At 46.0% G+C, this 25475-nt stretch overlaps 1 pseudogene; it reads right to left on the reverse strand.

The window, feature by feature from the left end:
- Nucleotides 1–5531: 5531 nt before the first annotated feature.
- LOC141492076 (receptor-transporting protein 3-like) lies at nucleotides 5532–10752 on the reverse strand (annotated as a pseudogene).
- Nucleotides 10753–25475: the final 14723 nt, after the last annotated feature.

Genomic DNA, 25475 nt, shown 5'->3' on the forward strand with positions numbered 1-25475 from the left:
AGAAAGGAAGGAAGAAGGAAGGAAAGGAGATAGAGAAGGAGGAAGGAATGGAGGAAGCAAAGCAAAGAGGAAGGAAACAAGGAAGAAAAAGAGGAAAGAAATGAGGGAGAGGAGGAAGGAGTGGTGGAAGTCAAGAAAAGAGGAAGGAAGAAAGGAAAAGCAAAGGAAAGGAAAAGGGAAGGGAAGAGAAAGGGAAAGGAAGGGAAAGGAAAGGAAAGGAAGGAAGGAAAGGGAAAAGAAAGCAAAGAAAAGGGGAAATGGAAGAGAAGGGAAGGGAAGGAAAATGGTGTCACTACCTTCATAAATTATAAGCACATTTTAAACACAACTGGTAGAGTGGATGAGTCCACACACAGTGCTCTTAGCCTAGAGCTCAGTATGTAGTCAGTGCTTAATAAACATTTGCTGACTGGCTACAATGGTCTTTGTTTGCCAACATGTTTTAATTTGTTGACAAGTTCATAACCAAAAAAAATTGTAATTATGAAAGAACTTGGAATTCCTTGTAAGAAAAGGGCAGACCCATACATGCCCTCCCATAGAAACACAAGCTGAGCATACCCTGCCTCCTGGTTCTCATCACCTCCTCCTCCTCCTCACCAACTTGAAGGTTGACTGTTAGTTGAAGTGAGATGCATCTCGGGGCCCAGCCTCGGACACTCTCTGGGTAGGCCAAGATGGACAGCTGCCCGATGACCCGCAAGATGGAAAGCTTTACCTGGCAGGGAAAAGCAGATGCCACTGAGGCCCAGGTGGCAGCTCCCGGGGGCCACTGAGCACTCACTACAGCCACCTTCTCCGGGGCTAAGACCTTTCTTTGGACTAGATTTACATCCCCCTTCTCCCCACTCGAGGCTGTGCTCCCTCAGCGAGATTCATCCTAACAGACACATTGGTGAGACCACCCAAACCCTCCAATTGTCTCCAGTTTAGAGAGGAGGGTGCAGGGCAGTCACTGCTTGGCCTTGACAGAAGGAAATTCCCCACCAGGAGTTTCCCATGCACTGGTCAGGACCAAGTAGAACTCAAGGAAGGAGCCATCCCTGCACCTTAAGAGATACTCCCAGAGTGCAATGGGAGAGAATAGCAAGTCCCCCATCCTTGACAGCCCTCAAGTCGACCCTGGATGACCAGAGCGCAGAATGCCAGGGTCTCAGGCTGGGAGGGGGGACCTCAAGGGTCATCAGCCTCCCCTCCATGACTGACTCATCCTAGCTCTTGTTCAAGACCCCCAAGGAGGGGCTGTGCCAGCATTCCAACCCCCGTGGGTACAGGAGGCAGCCACAGCGGGCTGCTTTAGTCTCCTCCCCACCCACTGCCCCAGTTCTGCCCTCAGATCCCTGAAGCTGGCTCTGGGGTCAGCCCTGAGTCATCTTTGCTCCAGACTAGAAATGCCCAGTACCTTCACTGAGCTGTGAGACCTACCCCCCAGGCTCACCACCCTCTGGAGGGGGGCTTGCTGGGGGGTCCTGGCTGAGAGATTCCTGCCTAGCTGTCCCAACCCTGGGTGTCTATCTGGTCTGGCTCATGTGGACCCAGCTGCCTCCCAGGCCTTCCCTCTCCCCTCTCCATGCTCCCTATCTCACCTGAGTTCAAGGATCCCCTAGAGTATATTGAATGGTTTTCATAGTGAGCTTCAGTCTGAGGCTCTAAAGGAAGAGGAGCCCAAGAGAAGCTGATTTCGGGGTGGCTGAGATGTTCCACCACAGTCCCTGAGTCCCGGATGAGCAGACACCTTGACCTCCCCACCTTCCCTTCCTATGCTGGGGCCTGTCCTGGAAGGGCCTTCTTCACACCAGAAGGGCAGTGGCAGCAGGGGTTCAAAGGCTGGGTCCCACCTGGGGTCCTCAGCCCCTCTTGGCCTGCTTCCTCCTGGATGGAAGCCGGAGATTCCTCTCCCATGGTCTATTAGCTCAAGATAGTGACTCCTGATGCTCGCTGCCCCCATGTCCACCAGTCTGGCCCCCCTCCAAGGCCCAGCTCCAGACCACTTCTCCTAATGGGAGTCTCCTGGACCACTGCAGCCAGCTCTTACCATCTTCTGGACCGACCTCCTCCGGAGGGGAGACATTACACCCCACACTTTGGGCCCCCATTCTAATCTAGCTGTTTGTGAAGTTAAATGGGGCTCCCTGGAGTCAGGCCTCCCCATTCCCACCCAGTCGCTTCCAATGGTGTTTTGTTGTAAACAACCCCAACAGCCAACCAATGACCCCATGTGCTCAAGAACTCCTGCGACTCCAATTCGTCTCAAGGCCTAACTGGGCCTAGCTAGCTTGAATTCCCTCCTGGCTCAATCTTGGCCCCCAGCTCAGCTCCCCCACCCCCACCCAGTGATGACCTACCCAGTACACCTTTTATTCTACACTGAGCAAGGTGCTGGGGAGTCCACGTGGTGATTGATGGATTGCTTCTGTGGAGATTCCTGCCATGGTGGTCTCTGCCAGAAAGGCCCCAGGTCTCCTCACCATGAATGCTGAGCACCCCCTGGAGCAGGGTCAGCGGCCCCACACAGACGGCCTCCTCTCCTATTTGCACTTGGGTCAGCAAACATCTCTTGAGCTCCCTCAGGGTATAAGCAGCCTGGGGAGGAGAGAAGGAAGAAGGGTGGGCCATGTGGGAGAGGAGGGAATCCATGCCCCCCAAGGACCAACAAGCACACCCCTGGGAAATGAGTGAAAGGGAGGAAGCCATATACTGTAGGCCAGAGAGAGACAGACAGACAGACAGACAGAGACAGAGACAGAGAGACAGAGGCAGAGGGACAGAGAGAGAGAGAAAGGGAGAGACAGAGAGAGACAGAGACAGAGAGAGGCAGAGGGACAGAGAGAGAGAAGAGAAAGAGAGAGAGAGACAGAGACAGAGAGAGACAAAGAGAGAAAGACAGACAGAAACAGAGAGAGAGAGAGAGGGGAGAGAGAGAGAGAGAGAGAGAGAGAGAGAGAGAGAGAGAGAGAGAGAGAGAGAGAGAGAGAGAGAGAGAGAAGAAAAGGAATATCAAGCTGAGTAGAAGTTAAGACTCAGTCATTCAGTATTTCGAAGTAAAAAACAATCCGTTCTGCTACATGGCAAGAGAGGCTGGTGGAGACCCACAAAAGTCCCACAGCCAACTCCCAGTGTTTTATAGCAGGGGAGACCCTGGTCCCCTGGGGGTCACAAAGCAGGCCTTTGTGATTCATTTTCATTCATGAGCTGCTAATGATTTTCTCCTTTTATGGCAGAGGTGGAGGACTGTGGGAGCTGGAGTCCTGGCAGACTTGCTTAATGTATTGGGTAGTTTTGATGAACTGCCTTTTTTTGGGAAAAGGGATGGTTGTTGGAGAAAGGAAGAAAATTCATCAGATTTCTAATAATAACTAGCATTTATAAGCTATTTTTAGGTTTCCAAAGTGTTTTGCATATTTTATTTCCTCCCCACAACATCCCTGTGAGGTAATAAGATTTTCCTCATTTTCCAGAGAAGGAAATTGAGGTACATCTAGAGTAACTTGCCCAAGGTCACAAGGTGAGTAACTCTCAAAAGTAGAATTGGAAAGAAAGGGAATTGTTTCTTAATTTTTTTAAAAAAAATTTTAATCTACAAAAATTTTCAAATTAAAAATGAAATAAAATGGATGCTCCTGTATAATAGGCTGGTACAATTAGAATCCAGTCAGTTTGGGACATTGCCAGCATTCAAGTCTATTAGAATCCAGGCTCCTCTCCAATAAAAGAGTTGCAGTTGGCTGTGGGGGTTTAGTGGGGACCACCCTCTCTGCCAGCCTATACAGCTAGATAGCAGAGCTGATTCTTTTACTTCAGAAATAATGAATGATTGGATCTTTTCTTTTGGTCTTCATATCTCCACCACCTAGTAGAGTTACTGACACATGTAGGCATGTGATAAATTACTGTCGATTGGCTGAGGAAGGGGTTTCAATTGATTGAAGAACATTTCCCCTTCACTAAAGCACACACACACACATGCACACACACACATGCACACACACATGCACACACAAACACACACAGCTACATTGAACCTAGTAAACCATGAAACCTCCATGATGGAGAGGAAGAGTACAAGGAAATTCCATATTTAAACAACAGAGTTGGCCAGGAGCCTTTGAATGCTAGTCCCCTAGGAAGCTTCATACCGGAGAGCTGGCTGAATGTCCCAAAATTGGCTTGGTTCCCAAGGAGATAATGAAGACACTGAAAGATGAAGTAGGAGGAAGCCCTGCTGAGACAAGATGGGACAGAAGAACCTAAAGGCAAATGTCTCTCTGGTTATTATGTCTCCATAAAAAACAAATAGGTCACGATTTACATGAGCTCAGATGTCTTCCAAGGCTCTACATCTTCTGATTTGGGCTTTAAGTTCTCTTGGAGGGACCTATCTTTCAGTCCAAGCTTTCTTAGTCAACATTTGCTCCTTTAATAAGCCAATTAGCTTCATTAATTCTGTTAATGGGGTCACAGAACCTGTTGGACTCCCTAGTTGACTTTCCAGAAGAAAAATCCATTCAGACCATAGATTGTACCAAGAAAGTTTGCTTACATTGACTTCCCCATAGTGGCAACCTCTAAGACATCAGCAGATGAAGGATAGGACCATCAGTTTAGCACTGGGAGGGACCCTAGAGATCATCCTTGATTCCACTCATTTTACAGCTGGGGAAACTGGGTTCCAAAGAAGGGGAAGTGTGATTTACCCAAGATTACCCAGACAAAAAGTGGAAGGTCTGGACTCTTATGCAAGCATCCAATCCCAACACCATACCTATATGCCCCACGTCTTGCAGTATCCTTCCCCATAAAGCCAAGAGCAGAACCCCAGAGTTGGGACTACTTTGGGCATAGCCGGAAGGTCCCCTTTGAGAAACTGAGACCAAAAGACAAAGATAACTGCAAGAAGAGAGAGTCCTTTCTTTACTTCCTGCTACCACCTTTCACATGTTAAGGTTATGGGGCAGGCAACAAGTCAGAAGAGATTCCAGAATGGTGAAAGCAAACAGACAAGCATCTGAAGAGGAGCAGAGCAGAAGACACAAGCCCATCTGGTAGCTTTCTGTTCAAACACATTGCTCTTGCTAAGGAGGAACAGAGCTTCATTGTTTTTGGTTTCAGGAGTCCAGGGATGGACTCTCAGTGTCAGCATCCAGAGGAAAGGCTCTGGTCACCTCATCTTGTGTTAAGGCAGGAGCCCTCACCATTGTTAGACATACCTCAGAAAAAAAAAAAGTCAAACCACAAATACAGGATTGAGTTATTGTTTGAGATTAAAGAAAAGTCTGGAGAAATGTTAACAATATAAATTAAACTTCATAGTATGTCAAATATGTATATATATATATGTGTGTGTGTGTGTGTGTGTGTGAATTAAGGATATGCACGTGTACACATGTGTATGTGTGTAATGTGTGTGTTTATGTGTGCATGAATGCATGTGGATTGTGTTCATGTGCACATGTGTATCTACACCCAGATGTCCATGTATGCATGTGTGTGCAATGGATGCGTTGTAGACTGTGTGTATGTGTGTTAAACATTTACAATCCCACACCATCACAAAAAGTTCTTTCTAAAGGACCCACTGACACAAAAACTACCATCAGGACCACAAATATGATCATTATAACTCAAATTGAAAGTAACAGGAGTTGTTTACTCTTTTCAAAGGCAGATTATTGATCTTGGGTGGTTACTGATAATTCTGGTATGGGGAGGATGTGGGTATGAGACCTTGCTGTATAATTTACTCGGGCAAAAGATGTCCATCAGCTGTGCCCCCATAATTCACAGCACCATGAGGCCCAGAGTGAAGAGCCTCTCTAAAAGGGTTCTCTCAAATAGCCTCAAAGAAGACACTTTCCAGTTAACACCCCAGCAGAATCTACACCACCAGGTACCCCAGGACCCTCTTTTTGCTCTCCTGGCTGAACAAAGTAGTGCTATGTGTCTGGCAATGATGAGCAAAGACCCTCACCTTGACCAGGTCATAAGGTTTCTGCAGACACATTTGGAAGAGAATTATCACCTGGGCCAAGACCCAACTGAGCCCATGCAAGGAGCATTGAAACCTGGAGAGAAGAGTCAACTTGTCTGTCCAGAGTGGTTTCAGAATGGTAAGACCCAAAGGTCCCATCAACAACATCTACCTAATCCAACCCTCTTATTCTACAAAGGAGATTCATGGGATCCCAATGCATTGTGCCTTCATCAGACCTTAACCAGAGGACTAAGTTCAGGTCCAGACACTGTGATCTCAGGATAACCAGCACCTTAAACAATATATAATTATAAAAGAGAAAGCTCAGTCAGAATATGAGAATTTATCTTCCTCCCTTCTTGACAGAGCTAGGGCCTCCAAGGAGTGTAATGCTAACAATTTGGGGGTGAATTAGTTCAGTTTGTTGGACTGCCTCTTTCTGGACGCTCTGTCATTTTTTTATTCTTGTTTTAACTATGTCTCCCTCTTTTTCTTTCACAGCAAATTTCTATAATAAGGGCAGGTGAGCAGTAAAAGTTTCACAAATATAATGCTAAATCTATTAATTAAAAGATTGATCCTGAATCATCTCTATGATATACAAGTACAAAAATCTTATAGTGTAAATCTGCATTTGTGATCAAATTATATCTAGAGATACATCCTCCTAAGGGGTAGGGGACACTAGACAAAGTAATAAAATAAAGATGCAATATAAAATTTTTCTAATTAGATGGGATACAGAATTTTGAGAAAACAACAGGATTAGACTTTTCTTATTTACAGGGGACAGCTAGGTGGTGCAGTGGATAGAGTATGGGCCTGGAGTCACAAGGACCTGAGTTCAAATTTTGCCTGAAGCACTTAATAATTAACTAGTTGTGTGACCCTGAACAAGTCACTTAACCCCATTGCCTTGTAAAAAAGCATTTAAAAACAAAAGAACTATTTATACCTGTACATGATAGGCTTCCAAATGTATCCAGCATGAAAATTCAGACTTTGTGTATGTTAAATTCCCTAAATTGAATTTAAAGATTTCACATATAAAATTGCATTGATAATTATAGAAAAACAAAATTATTTTTTCCATTTTGGCTCATTTTACAAGACAGACCCTCATGAATTTTTTTAGGAGTTCAGGATTCAGGAAAATATATAAAAACAAGAAATGGTATAGAAAAATTGAAATTCTCTAAGAGTTTCAGGTGAATTATGGGTTCCTCATTTAATGTTCCTCTTATAGCTCTGTTAAAAAGATTATTTCCATAAGAATTGAACTGGTTTTCACTACATGAACCAACACTTTAAAAACCAAATTTAAAAGATAGAACTCAATTGCATTGTCTCATTGCTGGCAGATTTTAGAATTATCTAGGAACTTCTACAAGTGATTTGAAACAAGAGAAGAAGGGACCTCTTCAGAGACGCCCTGAGAATGAGGCCTATTCTAGAATGTCCAAGAGCTATTTCTATGGTACAGGTGACTCCACATTAACTCAAGACAAGGTGAAATGATTAAATGGACTTTGGGAGTGAGTTACTAGGATACAAGGAGACTTGTACTATTTAACATTGGTGATCATCATTGTATTGATTTGGCCTTTTGTCTCTTGGTGCTTACATTTGCTGAGTTTTCTTGGCTACCTTGGGAACATGGAAAACTCCCTTTTCAAAAGTAGTCCACTGTGAATTCTCTAAGTAGTTTGATCTATAACCTAATTTATGTAATTCTGAATATGAGTATATTAAAAAACCTTATAGATCTGGCTTACAAATAAGTGATAGGGGAGAGGTAGGAAATGAGCTACTGTCCTCTCCCATGAATCAAAAGGGGGAATTGAGGGAATTAGAACAGCAAGTGGGAATTGAATGAACCTACTGACTTTATCTTGTGACTCAGTTCCCCCCAATTAGAAATTAAGTTATCTAATTTTGCATTCTAGTTAATTGTTTCCTTTTAACTAATTGGTGTTATTTGGTTCATTGTTTTTTATTTTTTTATTTATTTAAGGCAATGGGGTTAAGTGACTTGTCCAAGGTCACACAGAATAGGCAGTTATTAAGTATCTGAGGTCATATTTGAACTCAGGTCCTCCTGACTCCAGGGCCAGTGCTTTATCCACTGTGCCACCTAGCCACCTGGTTAATTGCTTTTAATGCATAAAAATCTGTTTCCCCATGTATGGAGTCCAGTGTCAAAGCTTGGGGGGGGGGGGGGTCCTGGTCCCATATGTTGAACAATTGGCATTCTATGTTTAATAAATCAGTGTGCTTAGAAGCTCAAAGCTTTGTTCCCTCAGTCATTTCAGTTCTAAGAGATGTCTGTCTAGGTGGAGGAGAGAAAAGAGACATATTGGAAAATGAAAGTGATCTAAAAATCAAATCAAATCAATAAAAATTAGAGCAATCATTAGGCTGGGCAGCTCCTAGTTAATGCAGCTAATGATTGTCTGAAATGGTCACTTGTATTCAAGCTGGCATTGTTCTATATATGGAACTCCTAGAAGAGGAGATTTCCTCTTCTAGGTCAGCACCTCAGTAAATTACAGACTTGAAATAGTTTCCTGGGGACACAGAGCCAGTAGGAGTCAGAAGAAGGACTTGAACACAAAAATAATATAAAATAAAGTTATCTTTGGAATTCATAGCTATTGGTAGAACCCAGCCTTTCACATCAGCTGCTCTGAGAGGTCACCAGTCTGGAACCACTTATGCTAGTATCCGGAGCATCCCTCCTGGGTCTTGACCCACAAAAGCCCCCAAACAGACAAGCAGTTGGCCATCAAACTCCCTTAAACCTGAAACTAGAATCCACGCTGGATAAGAGTAGATATTTATACATCCAGGCTTTGCTTTCTATGTCTCTTGCCCATACAGCATAGTCTCATCACAACCAAGGGGAGAATCTGTTGACTATCTTATCACTTTGGTCCAGGATTAGAGTCTGACAAGATGGCCTAGAAAGCCCTCAAGAGGCCACCCACCCAGTCCTCTGCTTTTAAGTGGCTATGGTATTGTGGGTCCCGACTTGTAACACCAGAGGTGGGGTTGGGGTCCCTAGCCCCCTTCAAGTTCAATGAAAGAGTCACTCAGAACAACTTGAACAACCAATCCTCAGCCTAAAACCATATTCCCATAGGTTCAGGATGATGGAAGCATCCTCACAGAGAAAGGATAAACAAGCAGTCAGGTGATAAAATCTGTCATGAAGAAGGTTTTTTTCCATCTCTATATTCTTTTTTTTTTTAAAGAAAGATTTTATTTTGAGTTTTACAATTTTTCCCCCCTTTCTTGCTTCCCTCCCCCCATGCCCCACAGAAGGCATTCTGCTAGTGTTTACATTGGTTCCATGTTATACTTATCTCAGTTGAATGTGATGAGAGAGAAATCATATCCTTAAGGAAGAAAAATAAAGTATGAGATAGTAAAATTACATAATAAGATAACACTTTTTTTTCTAATTTGATGGTAATAGTCTTCAGTCTTTGTTCAAAGTCCATGATTCTTTCTCTAGATACAGATGGTATTCTCCATTGCAGATAGCTCAAAATTGTCCCTGGTTGTTGCACTGAAGGGATGAGCAAGTCCATCAAAGTTGATCATCACCCCCATGTTGCTGTTAGGGTGTACAGTGTTTTTCTGTCTCTGCTCATCTCATTCAGTATCAGTTCATGCAAATCCCTCCAGATTTCCCTGATTTCCCATCCCTCCTGGTTTCTAATAGAACAATAGTGTTCTATCACATACACATACCACAGTTTTTTAAGCCATTCCCCAATTGAAGGACATTCACTTAATTTCCAACTTTTTGCCACCACAAACAGGGCTGCTATGAATATTTTTGTACAAGTGATGTTTTTACCTTTTTTTATCATCTCTTCAGGGTATAAACCCAGTAGTGGTATTGCTGGGTCAAAGGGGATGCACATTTTTGTTGCCCTTTGGGCATAATCCCTAATTGCTCTCCAGAAAGGTTGGATGAGTTCACAGCTCCACCAACAATATATTAGTGTCCCAGATTTCCTGTACATGAAGAAGGTTTTAAAGTCTTCAATAGGGAAGACCCAGGGTCTCCAGAGCTCCCTACCAAATGCTCAAAAACTTCTTCTGCTCAAAAGGCCCAAACTTTGACCCCAGATCAATCTACCTCAGTGAAACCCACCTGCCTCCCCCAATCCTTGCCCCACAATTATAGTCTGGGATGGTTTTGTGAGAATGTGGAGGACAAACTTCCACCTCCAGTTCCACCAATGTCCTGGCTCACATTAGATAGAAAGTATATAAAATTACAAGCCAGTAAATCAAGATTTGATTTCCTACTTGTTGTGTGATCTGCAAGTTCACCTCACTGAACCTGTTTCTCATCAAAATGAAGCCTTTGCAGTAATGACTTTCAAAGTTCCTCAAAGTCTCAACTGCTATGCTTACGTCTGCCTTCTCTGAGTTGTTGACCACCATCTAGGGATCACAGAGACATGTTGCTGACCATTATCTAGGGTTCACAACACTATGCTTTGCTTGTCTCAGATTGGAGGTCTCTTCCTGTTGACTCCCCATCTGCTCTCCCAGACAGAGCACCCATAGGTAGTAGTCATGGGGGCCCCAGGAACTTCCCTCTCCGTGGCTCCCCATTGACCCTGCAAGGCTTTGATACCTATATTGTCTCCAGCCTTGTTGAAGGCTTTGAACCTCAAGGTCACTGTCCATCTGTGTTGAGGTTTCTCCTCTCTTATTCTCCTTTGAAATTTCTTCTCCCATAGGTCCATATTCCTGGGCATTCTTCTCTATTCTGGGTGGGATTATACACAGACTTCTGTCCCTGAGGAGTCTCTGTAGGAATAGGAAATGGGGCTTTCAGCCTACAGGAGCCAACCTACAGGGACTGGGTATCTCAAATGTAGGTGTCATAAAAACTGGAGACCTTCCTTGTGTAGGGCACAGTTCTGCTTGCTGTGGAGAGTTATATATTAAAAAGATCTGGTCTTGGCCCTTCAAGTTTTAAAAAGAAAAAAGAAAAGCTAATCCCTCCAGTCCCTCCACCTGTGAGTCAAAGTTTAATGGAGCTACAGGTTAACGAAGTTAAGACTTATTTCAGTGCTGGCAAAGCCTTCCTGATCCCAAGGGACCTGTTTTCACACTCCCTGACTTGTGAAACCCCTACCATGGTGCCCAAGGACTAATTAGTTAAAGTTTAGGTTTAATCTAGGTTTCCCCCCAAAGACAAGTCCAAAAAGTTTCCATATAGAATATGATGGGCAACCATAGAGTAACCAGAGATAGATCCACCCACCTCACAAAGCCCCCCTCCCCTTTGGCAGAAACTCTTAAGCAATTCTGGAGAGAATGGATGAAGTGCAAGAACTAGGGGTCACCTTGATCATCAAGGAAGGGGCTTCTAGGCTGCATTGAGTCAGCCAGGCATGGGCACCTTGCACCCTCCCAACTGTTATTCTCATTCACCCACCATGTCCATTGGCACCACATGTCCCAAGCAATGGCCTTATCTGGGCTCCATGTCTACCATAGAGTCAGCTGCTGAGATTTTAACTCAGTCAACTCATAAGAGACAAGAATGTGACTCACCCAGGCTTTCCTGCAACTCCAAAATTTTATTTTCATTATAAAAATTCTAATGAGATCTAGAAAGTCTGGTACCAATATATAAAGCTCTATTGAAAGCTCTACAGAGATCTGCGGGATTCCAGAAACAAGAAAATAATTTCTCTCATTCTATTATATTGGAAGTTCCATGCTGGCAGGGACTATTCATTTTTTGCCCTCATATTCCTAGAATCTATCCTGCATAGCTCCTAGAACATAATAATTAAAAAACTTTATTTATGGATTCAATGCTTGATTCTCTCCCAAAAGGAAGACCATAACTAGGTAATAGCTAGACCAGAAAGGGAAAACTCAAGTTCACCCCCATATTAAATGTTTGAGAGTTGACTGGTTATCAAGTCAATGGCTATGACTCTGGGGAGCAAATCCCTAAGGAATGGGAGAAAAAGCTGATGGGGTGGGGGCGGGAAGGGCAACAGTAACTTTTTTTTTACTTTTCAGAGAACCTCACTTTTGTTCTTCAGTTTGGAGAGAAGCTCGGGGCCGCCTTGGAAGTCTCTATTTTGGATTAATGAGATGTTTCTGGGATGTTCACTTTGAAACGTCCAAGAGTCGGTTCTGGAAAAAAGATGATTGGATCTGGATGCATAGATCTTCACAGACATGAGAGTTCAACCCACAGCATTCGCTGAGATCCAAAGAGAGAGAACATGGAGAGAAAAGAGAAGAGGACTCAGGACAGAACTTGGGGCGTAGTCAGGGGGCAAGATGTGGAGGGAAATAAAACATCTGAGAATAGAGAAAAGAAAGGGGGAAGGAAACAATCATTTATGGAGTGCCTATTAGGTACAAGCACTAGGTTAAATGTTATCTCATTTGATCCTCACTACAGCCCTGAGGGGTAGATGTTGTAAACATCATCCCTATTTTAGAGCTGAGAAAACTGGACCAATAGAATTAGGAGACTTGTCTGGAGACACACAAGTAAGAAGTGACTGAGGTTGGATTTGAACTTGGGTCTTTCTGATTATCAGACCTGGAATCAGGAAGACTTATCTTCCTGAGTTTGAATCCAACTTCAGACATTCACCAGCTGGGTGATCCTGGGCAGGTCACTAGCTTGCTTGTCTCAGGATCCTCATCTATAAAATGAGCTGGGGGAGGAAGTGGCAAATGGCTCCAGCTCTTTGCCAAGAAAACTCCAACTGGCGTCATGAAGAGTCAGCCACGAATGAAAAATGACTCAACAGGTAGAAGCTCCTGATTCCAGGTCCAGGGTCCTAGCCACTCCACCACCCTGCTGCCCCAGCAAGCAGAAGGGAAGGGTCCCCCAAAAGTGTCAGCCTCTGCTGAGAGGCTGAGAAAAGGCCCTTCCTCCTGGGTAAGTGAGAGACCTCAGGTAGCTATAGAGAAGGCAGGTTCAGAAGAGGGATCCGGCCAGCAGTCCTTGGTCTATCCATGGGGATGGGTGGGGGGAGACAAGACTGTCCCCCTTTCTCAGGCAAGTCTACTGAGGAGTGGAGAAGTTGTGCTGATGTTTCACAAGAGGGGTCTCGGGGATGAAACTAGAACCCAGGCCTCTTGCCTCCTCCTCTAGGGTCCTTCGGTCACACCTGGATTGCTCCTTCCCAATGAGCTGTCCACAGGCCAAGTTTTAGTCTCTGAAAAGGCTGAGCCCCCCACCCCAACCTGCCATCAATCCATGGCTTTTATTTCAGAATCCACGGGGTCCAATGACCTCAGAAGCAAAGTGGATTGTGGGTCAGGGCAAGGAGAGCCCCAGGCCCAGCCTCTGGAGGGAACCCCTCCACCCTCTCAGCAGCAGCAGCATCTAAGAGGCCCCCAGGCTCAAGGCTGCAGGGAGGTGGGGGGGGAGGCAGGGGGATGGAGAAAGTGAGAACGTTCATGGAAAAGGAAGGTTTTCTGTTCTGTCAACTGTGAGAAAGTGGTGAGATTTGTAAGTAGAAAAAAAAAAAACCTAGTGAAGACTGAGGAGGCCCTTTGGGGTCCTGCAGGGAAGTAGCCTGGGAGCCCTGCCCAGAGAATGTGCTACAGTGCAGGAAACCCTGACTGGGACAAAAGGCCCTGGGTTCAAATCCTGCCTGCTCCAAAGCCTTGAATTTCTGATGAGACTCCAATTCTTCCTCACTCTTTAAAACTAAGGTGTCAAGGGGACTCAGTGGCCTCTGAGTCCCTTCCCACCTCCATCATGATCCTGATGCTTTAAAGTCTCCCATCCTCAGTTTCCCCATCTGTCAAATGAAGGGGCTGGACTCCATACCCAACCAAGGGCAGCTTCTCCTTATCAATCCCTGAGACCCCTGCAGAGTCCGAGGGAGAGAAGAGAGCCTCGTCTAACACCACCCACCCACCCCCCAGCACCCTGGGCCTCCATCACAAAGTGCCTCGGAGCAATGCACAGAGAGCAAGGTGAGGGAGAGAAGGACACAGCCACCATCTCTGCTCTTGTCCTGGGCCTGAGGTGGTGCAGAGAGAAGTGGAGGGGGGGAGAAATTGGGGAGAGAAGCGGGGAGAGGAACAGAGAGGGGGGAAGGCAGAGAGAGAGACGGGGAGGGGGAGGGGAGGGGAACAGAGAAAGAGCCAAGCAAGAGTCACAGGTGGGTAAACCAACCCATCCTCTGGATACCTGTCACCAGCCAAGAAATAAGACCAAATTTACTCCTTGTTATGTTATAGTATTTACTAGAAAACATGGCAGGATTGTCATCTAATTGTCATCTAGTTCAACCCCTAATTTTACAGGGGAGACAACTGAGGCCCAGAGAAGGGAATCCATTAGGATCTTCCAAGCATCTGGAAGGATTCCAAAGGTCACCCGGTCCAACCTCACCATTCTACAGGTAGGGAGACTGAGACAGTCAGTGTGACTGTCCGGGGAACAGAGGGCCGGGCCCTGTGGCTTCAGACCTCCTGCACGCTGCTGTCACTGTGGTCTCGGCCGCTCCCTCAGCCCTTTCAAAGGGGAGTTTCATTTGGGGATCACGACAGGGGCAGCAGGGCCAGCCTTGCCGGATGCCCTTTGGTCTGTTGGTGGTGTTTCTTCTGGGCCCAGGGGACTTTCCCGTCAGTCTCTGCCGGAACCGAAACTGCTGCGTCTCCTTTTCCATTCTCTCCTCGCCTGAGCCTCAGCCCCAGCCCCGCGATCTCCCTTTGCTTCTCTCTCTCTCACTTGCCAGCCGTCCTCGCCAGCCAGGCCAGCAGGTGACACTGGAAACTCTCTGAAGCCTCAGGAGCTTCATCTTCCCTCCGCTCATTGAAACTGTGTGGAAAACGTCTGGGTGCTGGGGCCCCCAACCCGGGGTTATCAGGAAAAGAAACAAGGCCCCCACATGAACCCCTTCTGCCTCTCCTGAGCCTCCTGCTGGTGACATAGGGAGGCCTCTTGTCCACCCCGTCTCGGAGGCACAGTCATACTCTGGTCACTCGGCACATGAAACAAGTCTGTCTGACCGCCTAGGACCCAGCAGCCCTCTGGCAAGAAGGCCTTGCTTGGGTCCATTATGGCCTTCTGGACTTGGCTCAGGAATCATTTCTCCCACCTGAAACCTTCCCACACTCCCCCTCTCTCTCCTTGAAGTATCTGGTATTGACTTATCTAGGTACCTTATAAATTGCCACACCCAGTGGGGACCCCTCAATAAAAGAACACCACTTTTTCAACACTTATAAGAGGAAGAGGAGGGAAAGAGGAAGAATGAGAAGATAACAAAGAAAAGGAGGAAGAGGAGGAGGAGCAGGAAGGGGAGGAGGAAGAAGAGGAGGAGGAAGAAAAAGACAAGAAGAAGAAAAGAAGATAATAATAAAGAAGTAGCTTTCTGGACTTTTTCTGCTATCACTTTTAGAAAGAAAAAATTCCTCCCACACCAATTGCCTCTGTGAGGAGGGTCAGTCTATTTCTCAGAGCTGGGACTCCAAAGGACTTTCCTCTCCAAAGGGAGATTTCTTGATTTCAGGGGTCATGTGTTGTGGACCTCTGAGCAGAGCCAGCTGCAGCTAACTAATTCCTTCAGGCTTAAATGAATTTTCCACTGAGATTTCCTGGCCACCAAGGGTGGGATTTCTGATGCTGGGAGACCTGTCATGAACAATGCCATCCAAATTAGAGAAAAAGAAAGTAAAAAAAAAAAAAAAAAACCCACAGAATCTGAATTAACACTATGTTCATTTTAAGTTTTTTGAAAACTTTAAGTTTTTAAAAACTTCTCCTATGTTTTCCCTGCCTTTCCCATGGTTTGCTTTCTTTTTCTGTGGTTCAAATTCCTAATACACAAAATGACTAATATGTAAACATGTTAAGCACAAATGTACATGCACAACTTTTACCAGATTTGTTCACCACAGAGGAGGGGGGGATGGGTGGGAAGGGAGGGGGAAGAAAAATGTATAACTTATAAATATGCAAAGTAGATGAATGTTGAAAAACTTTCATAGCATGCAATTGGAAAAATAAAATATCAATTTAAAAAAAAAGGATGGTATTTCTGTCAAAAACTTCCCTCTTCCACGGGGGAATCATTCCTCATGTCTTCCTTTTTAATTGCCTCTCATTGGACTGTACCTGGTGAGCATCCGTTTCAGAGGCTGCCCTTCAGATGAATTGTCCCTTAGCCCTTGCCCTGAAGGCTGGGATGCCCAGATTCTCAACCCCCAACTTCCTTTTCTGTGAGTTCCTTGAGAGCAAGGACTGTCTTGTGCCATTCTTTGCATCCTGGGTGCTCAGCACAGTGTCTGGCATGTGAGTGATGGTTAATAAATGTTTTTTGAAGACTATTGGCTCCAAAGAGTGGGAGATGGAAGGGCCCATCAAGCCTAAGCTCTCATGTCTCCGTGACCAACCATATTCTTGATCTTTCCCATGAATGTATAAGCCTACCGTATTTAAGCAAAATAAGAAGAAGAATCATATGCTGTTGTGTTGGGTTTTACTCAAAGAAGGACAAAATGACATCTCAATGTTGGGGTCAAGGTGCAACGTATTCAATTGGGGTTGATCAGATCAATACAAGCTCTATCACAGGTTTGGCACAAATAGTCCCTGTGAACATTAAGAGTGGTGATGGCTCTAAATTCGCACATGGCACATTTCTTTTGAGCTACTGCGATTCTGCTTCACTCAGAGCACAGCACCTTCCTTGATACAGGTATGCCATGCTGGGTGCTCCTCCACCATGTTGTCTCCCTAATGGATATGAAAGTTCTGCAGAGAGACCCTAGTGTCATTCTATCTCTTCTTCTGACCTCTGTGTGAACACTTGCCTTGTGTGAATCTCCATAAAATAGTCCTTTAGGTAAATGTATAGTTGACATTTGAACATCATGGCCAGTCCATCAGAGCCACACTCTGCAATAGAGTTTGAATATTGGCAGTTGAGCTTGAGAGAGGACCTCAGAGTCTGGTATCTTCCTTCTCCTACCAGGTGATCTTCAGAATCTTCCTTAGACAATTCAAATGGAAGTGACTCAGTTTCCTGGTGGACTGTCCAGCATGAGCTAGCTCTGGCGATGTGTGTGTCAATCTCATTATCAATCTGTTCATCTCTGGAAAGTATACTGCCAAAGTGAGTGAATTTAGTACAGTATTCAAACTTTTCCATTGGCTGTAACCTTGGGCTCCATGTAGGAATGGTGTGGTGCTGGCTGTGGACAACTTTTGGTATCTTCCTGTTAATTGTTAGAGCCAAATTAGCACAAGAGGCAGAGAATTACAGATATTTGTGAATATATGTGAATAGTTACACATGTATAGATGTGGGGGGTATATATAGATATATGCATAAGCCTATCCATATACATTAAATAATAATATAATGTAATATATATTAATACTCATAAATATTAGCATAACTCCCTCAGGTTGGCATTGCTTTTTACATACAGTATTGTTTTTGAACACAGAATATGTATTTAATATATATTTGTTGAATTGAGTTGAAGGTCCAACTGAACCTGAGGATGCTCCCATCAGTTCCCAAGTGGCTGCTCTCCACTCCAGGAGCACAGATGAGCCATCACTTTCCCATCACATCAAGGAGATCAACCAAGCTGAACCACCAATGCCAGACTCCTTGGGCTGGGGAGCCTGAAGACTCTCCCTGCTGGATGCTTGCCTAGCCCCACCCTATGACCAGTCTCACCTTTGGCTTCATTAAATCTTGGTTTGGGGTCAAAGAACCCTTTGAAACCATTGCTCTCTTGCCAGAGATCATCTGAGGTCGCCTCCTTGTGCCCGGGTCAGAGATCCAGAACAGCCTGCCCAACCACACTTGGACACAAGCAGGGGCCGGCCAAGGCTTCCTCCACTCTTCCACCCGACTCTTCAGCTCAGGCCGGTGAAAGACCAGGAACCAGCAGCAAAATCTTCGGGAGGCTTCCCCCCCCCCCCCCTATTTTTAAGGACAACACCTTTTATCACAATTGGAGGTAGCCTCTGTACATTTGGTTCAGTGGGTGGAACTGGTTACAAGAACTGTCTTTTTTCTCTTTTTCTCTCTTCACATGTGGCCATTAAAGGAAGCCTTGTAGCCGGGAGGACATCCAGTTTTGCTTCGTGACCATGGGTAGGCATGCAAGTCTCCATTGCTTTCATCTGCCTCCTGAGGACCTGTCCTGACCCTGTGGTATCCTAGGGATCCCAAGACAAAGCCAAACCAGGCCTTGGCCTCAGGGAGCAGGAAGGCAGGTAAATCAACTACAAAGAAGACTGGTCAGAACAGCTGGGAAGAAGATGAAAAGTGAGGCAGCAGATGGGCCAGACCAAAGAGAAGAGGCAGGATCCAAAAAGGAGATCTTCAATCGGTCCCCAGGTCTTTAGAAGAGCTACAGTCCCACTGTGTCCCAAGCATGATGTGACGTGCTGGGAATCCAGATACAAGGAACAAAAGGGGGCGGCTAGGTGGCGCAGTGGATAAAGCACTGGCCCTGGAATCAGGAGGACCTGGGTTCAAATCCAGTCTCAGACACTTAATAATTACCTAGCCGTGTGGCCTTGGGCAAGTCACTTAACCCCATTTGCCTTGCCAAAAAAAACCCCTAAAAAAACAGCAAAGAACAAAAGAAAACAATAGCCTGGTACTTTGTGCTAAATCTCTATTGTGAAGAGCATCAAGGTAGCCCAGTGGATAGAGTCAGGAGGACCTGAGTTCAAATCCAGTCTGAGTCACTTACTAACTCTATAACCCTAGGCAATTCATTTAACCTGAATACCTTGTCAAAAAAAATCTCTGTCCTGATTCAGTCATATCTGACTCTTTCTGATACTGTGGATCATAACATGCCATGGAGTTTTCTTGGAAAAGATACTGGAGTGGTTTGCCATTTCCTTTTCCATTGTCTTGAGGTTAGCAGGGTTATAAGCAGGTTGTCCAGATTCACACAGCTAGTGAGTATCCAAAGTGGATTTGAACTCAGGTCTTTCTGAATCCCGGCCCAGTGCTCTGTCCACTGAGTCACCTAGCTGCCCAGGCTGAATCCAGGAAATTTGATAGAGGTACTGCAGAGGTACCTGGTTGGTTGAAAGCCTGGGAGGTGGATTCTTTAAGCTATAAAAGACATCATAGTGTGAACCCCTTTAAGCAGGGAAAGGGTTTCCCAGCAAAAGTCTCTAATGGTAAATTCATGATATGGTTTCCCAGCATCCCTATCAGTGAAAGCCATAATAATAATACGAATAGGTAGGTAGGTAGTTGTCCTTTGGTACTGAAGAAGACCATGACATCAGTTAAGATTGATTACAGTAAGGGGGCAATGGGTAAAGCTGCCATTCTCACCAACCATATGAGCCTAGTGGTCTGATGGAAGAAGATATATTTAGGAACAAAAGAACTTATTTAGAGAGGACATTGCTCCCCCCCAAAAAAGCTGGGTGCTTAATGAGTGGTGGTGGTGATGAACAGATGACCTTGACCTTTCAGAGTCGGGTCATTCCCATGTCACTAAGGCTCTTCTGGAGTAGTGTGATCTCTCAGTCATCAGCATGGCAATTTTGTGTGATTCTTCAAGTAGGTAGGGACAATGGGAATCTCATTCATTCATTCATGTGCATCACTAATTAGATGATGAGCCATTTGCCACCTTATCATCAATGCAAGCTATAAATGTTGTAAACCAAGATTAATGTGAGTCAAAAGAAAGCATATTCACTAGAGTTTGACCAGGACATGACCAGTCCATAACCTGGCATGTCCAGGACTCCAGTCAAAAGAGAACTGACATAGGCCCCTTGTATCTGGGACCCGAGGCCAGTGCTGAGCTAAGGAAACCAAAAATTATCAACTACACTGACAGACTTTGCTGCTCCTCCTATCTTTATCAAAGCTGGGACTCAATGCACTGGCTATATCAGAGGATGTTTCAAGGAGGAAGTATGGCCTTTGTGATCCTCAGTTTCCCCATCTGTTAAATCACCTCTAGCATTGTCTCAACCTCACCACATTGGCAGGAAACATAGGACATATCACCTTTTTACTGTAAAGAGCCATGCCTTCTCCATTAAGGGCACGATGATTAATGACCCCCACAAATGGTGGTTGCAAGTGGTTGTGTCCCAAAAGTCCATCATCCTGCAGCTAATTTGGTGAGACTGGACCTCAGGCAGCAGACTCGGCTGACATCCTGGTCTATACTGACAAGACCCTCTAACCCTAACCTAGGTTCGAGCAACCCACAAGATTCTAGGGAGAGAGGGAAAGGATTGGAGAAAGATGCCAGTACCTCAGAGCAAGGCAATGGGAGACACTGAGCGGAGGAGTAGGGTAGAGCAAAGGCAGAGCTTCCTCTCTCCTCCGCCACCCTGCCCCCCAGCTGGTAGCTCACAACTTTGCCTAATGATTTCTGATAACCAAGTACTGTGCTTTGTTGTTTCTATGTTGCTGAAAGCAATATTCAGTACCCCTACACTGAGCCCCAATCACCCCATTCTAATATCACCTTTGCCCTCTTGCTCGGTCTGATGGGCCCAAATGGATAAAAATTGATTCCAGTCACTTTCAGATAGATGTAAATGGTGCCCATAATGTGTTTGGAGATTCAAGACTAGAAGTTTCTCCCCTTGATTAGAAATCTGGGGGAGAATTTCAGAGTAAATAAAGAGATATATTTTTGGATCAGAGGCTCTAATGACTGGATTTATCAGTGTCCTCAATTCGTGGACAAACAACAGCAACAATTCGATAGGATGCAAACATCCTGAGGGCAGGAACTATTTTCTTTCCTTCTTTGTCTTCCCCTCATCTAGCACAGTGTAGTAATTTCTTAATAAATTCAGGGAATAGTTTATTTTTAATTCTTCCCCTCACCCCAGCAAAATAACTCTTCTTCGAGGGAAGAGACTCTTTCATTTTTTAAATGTTCAATAAATGGTGATTCAACCGAAATTCTGTGAGCTCTCCACTGATCAAGACGCCTAACTGTAAAGATTTGACAGATGCCGTCATCTGTAAAATGGGGATAATCATTGCATCTGTGTAAAGGGTGATGGAGCTAGCTCAAAGCGGCTTCTAAGAGTTCATTGATAAGCTGCCGATCTGAGGATTTATACGTCAAAAACTGGCAAACTACAAAACAGGGCTCAAAAATGAGAGTGAAAGGGGTTCATAATGCTGCAAAGGCTGCCTGGCCAGGTTGTTAACCATACACAGGCACACGCCACTGTGCCGATCTCACAAAGGCAATTTGAGTCAGAACAAAACTCAGCAAACCTTAGCAAGCTCCAAAAAGGTCATCAATCACTATGAGCATCCTTTAACCAGTTTGGACAAGGGAAAGATCTTGGACATCACCTGTCCAGTGCCTTTGTTTGACAGAGAAGTGAAGTCCCACAGGTAGCAAGGACTGGGGAGGAGGAAGGGAAGAAGAGCAGAAAGCAGGGATGATGAGTATGGAAACAATGATGTGATGGAGAGACAAAAAGCAGCCCCTAAATTCTGCCTCCACCTACCAAAGGAAGGGGTTTCCATTCCCTGGCCTCCAAGGGGCACTGAAATGTCCCTGATAGAAGTGTCTCTTTCCTGCCTCACCCCCTGAGTCCCCTGGCCCAGATCCAACATCAAAGAGCCACTTGTCTGTGGTGGACCCCTAGGTGGGTTTAACCACACTCCGCTCCCCAGCCCTCTAGGCCTAACTTTGGCCTCCCAGTCTGGTACATGCTGTCCTTTGAGAGGAGCCACAAAAAGCCTAATTGTATCATCTGATAAGTGAGGTTCAACGTTCAGAAGGGAAGCAGCCAAGTAAGCAATATGATTGAGGTTTTCTACCCCTTTGACTGGTTCTCTGAGCAGCATCTGCAGGACAACCACAGCCAGCTCTGCCCCATTGGCAGATGCCACTCTGGCGAGCCTAGCAAGATCTAAGCCGTTACAGAGGCAGAAGGATTAAGGGCATCCAAAGCCAAACTCTTCCTCCACCCTCCTCCCTAATTCTCAATAGCAGCCCAGCCCTTCAGACACTCAAAGGTGGCTCTCAAATCCCCCTCCTGCTTCTCCTTCCCTCACAACCACCAACCCCTTTGCCGTGCTGGTCACCCTCCAGCTGATTCAATATCTTGAAGCTGTGTGGCCCGGAATGGAGCACAAGACTCCAGATGGTCAGCAGGGCTATCACCTGCCTACTCCAGGAAGCTCTGCTGCTTCTTAAGACAGCCTAGGATGGCATTGCCTTCTTGTCCGTCACATCTCACTGTTGACTTGTAATGAGGTCCACTGAGACCCCCCTGGTTTTTTTTCAGAAGAGCTATTGTCTTTTTAGGCCTCCCCATCTTATTTTTTTTTTGAAGTTGATTATTTCAACTCATGTGTAAGACTTTTCCTTGAACGCTTCTGAATTCCTTCTAAATAGACTCCTAGCCAAGATGTCTGGAGGTCCTGACTGTCATCTACCACGTTAGCAAGTGAATTGAAGTGAATGGATGAATTGGGAAGGAGGGAGAGATGTGATTGGATGGCGGAGATTAGACCTCATAGACAAGACAAGCTTTCCAGCATAATTGGGTGAATTCGTTGTTTAGTTTCTATCATGTTTCAAAGTATGAAGGAGCTAAAAGAGAACACTGGACCCAGAACTGAAAAATTCAAATCCTGCCTCAGACACGGCAAGTTTCTGCCTCTCTGTCTTCAGTTCCCTCATCTGTAAAGGGGGCCTTAAGCCCAGTAGGCTCTAAGATCCTTTCCAGCTCTGTTTCTGAGTCTTTAATCACTATTAACCAGACAGACAGAGAGAAAGGAACAACCCAGCTCACAGGATTAAGAGACAGCATGGGTAGGGGGTCAAGGCCAGGCTCTTGGTACTCAGGGAACCTCTCCCTCTGGCCTTACACACCCTCCATCCTTCATCCCCTCCGATGTCTCAGCTGAGCCATCATAAAGTGTTGAGACAACAAATTGGGGCAATGCACCCAAGGAACCAGAGGGCCATGGTGGGGGCAGAACAGGGGCCTGGGAGCAGACGCTTTTGATTGAGTAGTTGTGGAAAATTATATGTGTGTGTGTGTGTGTGTGTGTGTGTGTGTGTGTGTGTGTGTGTGTGTGTGTCTGGCTACAGGATGGGGGTGGTTGGGGTGTGAGCACATAGGTCCCCACTATTGTGACTAAACCTGAGTTTAGTGGGGAGGGGAAGGGAGGAGACAAGAGAGGAGTGTGTAGGTGAGGGAGGAGGCTGAATCTGGGACCAGGAGTGTGGGCTTGCCCAGGCTCCGGATTACAAAAAAGAATCAAGTATTTCTAGGGGCACAAGTCTGTGTGTCTGTGTGTCTGTGTGCACACATGTGCATAGGAATGTGTGTGGGTAGACGTGTGGGTGCTTCCACACAGAGGCTTTCTGTGTCTACTTCTACACATATGTGTCTGTGGATCCATGCGTAAGAGGAGTGTGTCTACGTGTGGCTGGCTCTAGGATTATATGAATGGGTCTGTACATAGGAGTGTGTATGGGATGGTGTGGGTAGACGAGTGGGTGACTCTACAAAGAGGCTTTCTGTGGCCACTTGGAGCACATGTATGTGTCTGCCTGTGGTTCTGGGCATGGAGAGTTGGGGGGACTCTGTGTCTGTGTGTAGCTAGTTATGGGACTCGTGTGTGTGTGTGTGTGTGTGTGTGTGTGTGTGTGTGCGCACATGTCTGTCTATCCAAGGGGGTGCTAGGAGGTATGTGTAAAGGAGTGTGAGTGTGCAGACAAGTGTGAGACTGGGGGAGCACAGGGGAGCTGCTCACCCCTCCCTCCCCTCTGCCCTTGTCCCTGCAGCTGCAGGTGGGTGCCAGTGACACCTTCTCCCCAAGGTGAAGAAGACAGTGGAAAATGTGAGGCGTCCCTGGGCCCAGCCCCCCGGAGAGCCCTCTGACAGGAAGCCGCCAGCGGCTGGTGACTGCCTCACCCCTCCACCTCCACAGCCCTGCCTCCCATCTCCCTGTCCCAAGGAGAGGCCCCCCGCAGCCAGACTCCCTTTGCTCCCCCGCTCTAGAGACTTGGGGCCCTGGCTGAGCTGGCTGCTGACGCCAGACTTTTAAGCTGCCCCAAGAGGGCCAGGACCTCCCTACCAGGACCAGGAGAGTCCTTTGCCAACTTTGCCAGTCTCCCAGTGTCCTTTTGTGGCAGAGATAATTAGAGTACTGTCATGGTTTGGTCTTGCTATTGGGGGGGGGGCAAAGCCCTTGGCAGCATCCTGAGGACTGTATCCCCATTTCAGAGATATGTTCACTGAGACTCTGGGAGAACTCTTGCCTCCCTTCTGTCTCCGTCATCTTTCCCTTGGCAACTTCAACAGCTGCCATAGTTTTCATCATCTCTTCTTTACTGTTGGCTCCCAAATCCACATACTTGGTGCCAGTCTCTCTCTTGAGTCCATTCCTGAATCACCTCAAATCAGACATCCTTTGGGTTGTTCAGACTATACCACCCAGCAATTTTTAATTCACGCTGCCTGAACCCCAAGTCCTAGGCCCCAGTCTTCCTTCTCTTTTTGTTCTCACTCTTGGGGATCCAATCAGGTGTCAGAGGGTCAGTCAGCATTCCTAGGTAGATGACTCCCAAATAAGTGGTCCCTGGCACTTCCTTGGGCTCCGGTTCCATTTCACTGATTGCCAACTGGAAATCTCTGCCAGATATGGTACAGGCTTCTCAAATCACCTCCCCTTCTAAGAAGCATCACTGTCTTTCCAGTCACTCAACCCTGGACTGATTCTTGACTCTGTTGACCCTCACCACTGAAATCCAATCAGTCATCAAGTCTATCTCCATGAAATCTCCTCTGAGTAATTGTGGAAAGTTACATACGTGTGTGTGTGTGTGTGTGTGTGTGTATCTGGCTACAGGATGGGGGTGGTTGGGGTGTGGGCACATAGATCCCCGCTATTGTGGCTAATCCTGAGTTTGGAGGGGTGGGGAGGAGAGAGGAGGAGACAAGAGAGGAGTGTGTAGGTGAGGGGATGTGGGGGGCCCCTCCTCCCCATTTTCATGGCCCCTCACCCTACAGCATATCCTCTTTAATCAACTGATTTCATTCTTCTCTTACTCTGTCCGTATTCCAGTCAAACTGACCTGTCCATCACACTTGCAATACTCTCCCTCCTCCCGGCGCCCTTGACGGCTCAGCTCAAGAACTGGTGCCTTCCCTGGACCCTCCCTCCAGCTATTTCCCCTAAAAGTCTGTCCTATCTCCGTATTGCTATACTTGCTGTTTCCCTTCCCCCATAGAAGGCATGCTCCATGAGGGCAGGCACCGTTTTGTTTTCTCTCTCTAATGCCCCATTACCCAACATGAGTTCTGGTGCATCATTGAATTGAATTGAATCCTATAGCTTTTCTGGTCTTTTTGTGATAGCTCTGCCAACTGCTCTCTTGGACCATGCAAGTAAAATGTAAGCTTCTTGAGGGGAGGAATTGTTCAGTGTCTGCGCTGCGAGTGTCTAACCAGACACAGAGCAGATGCTGA

Source organism: Macrotis lagotis, chromosome 6 (genome assembly GCF_037893015.1).
Source record: "Macrotis lagotis isolate mMagLag1 chromosome 6, bilby.v1.9.chrom.fasta, whole genome shotgun sequence".
Taxonomy (NCBI): Eukaryota; Metazoa; Chordata; class Mammalia; order Peramelemorphia; family Peramelidae; genus Macrotis; species Macrotis lagotis.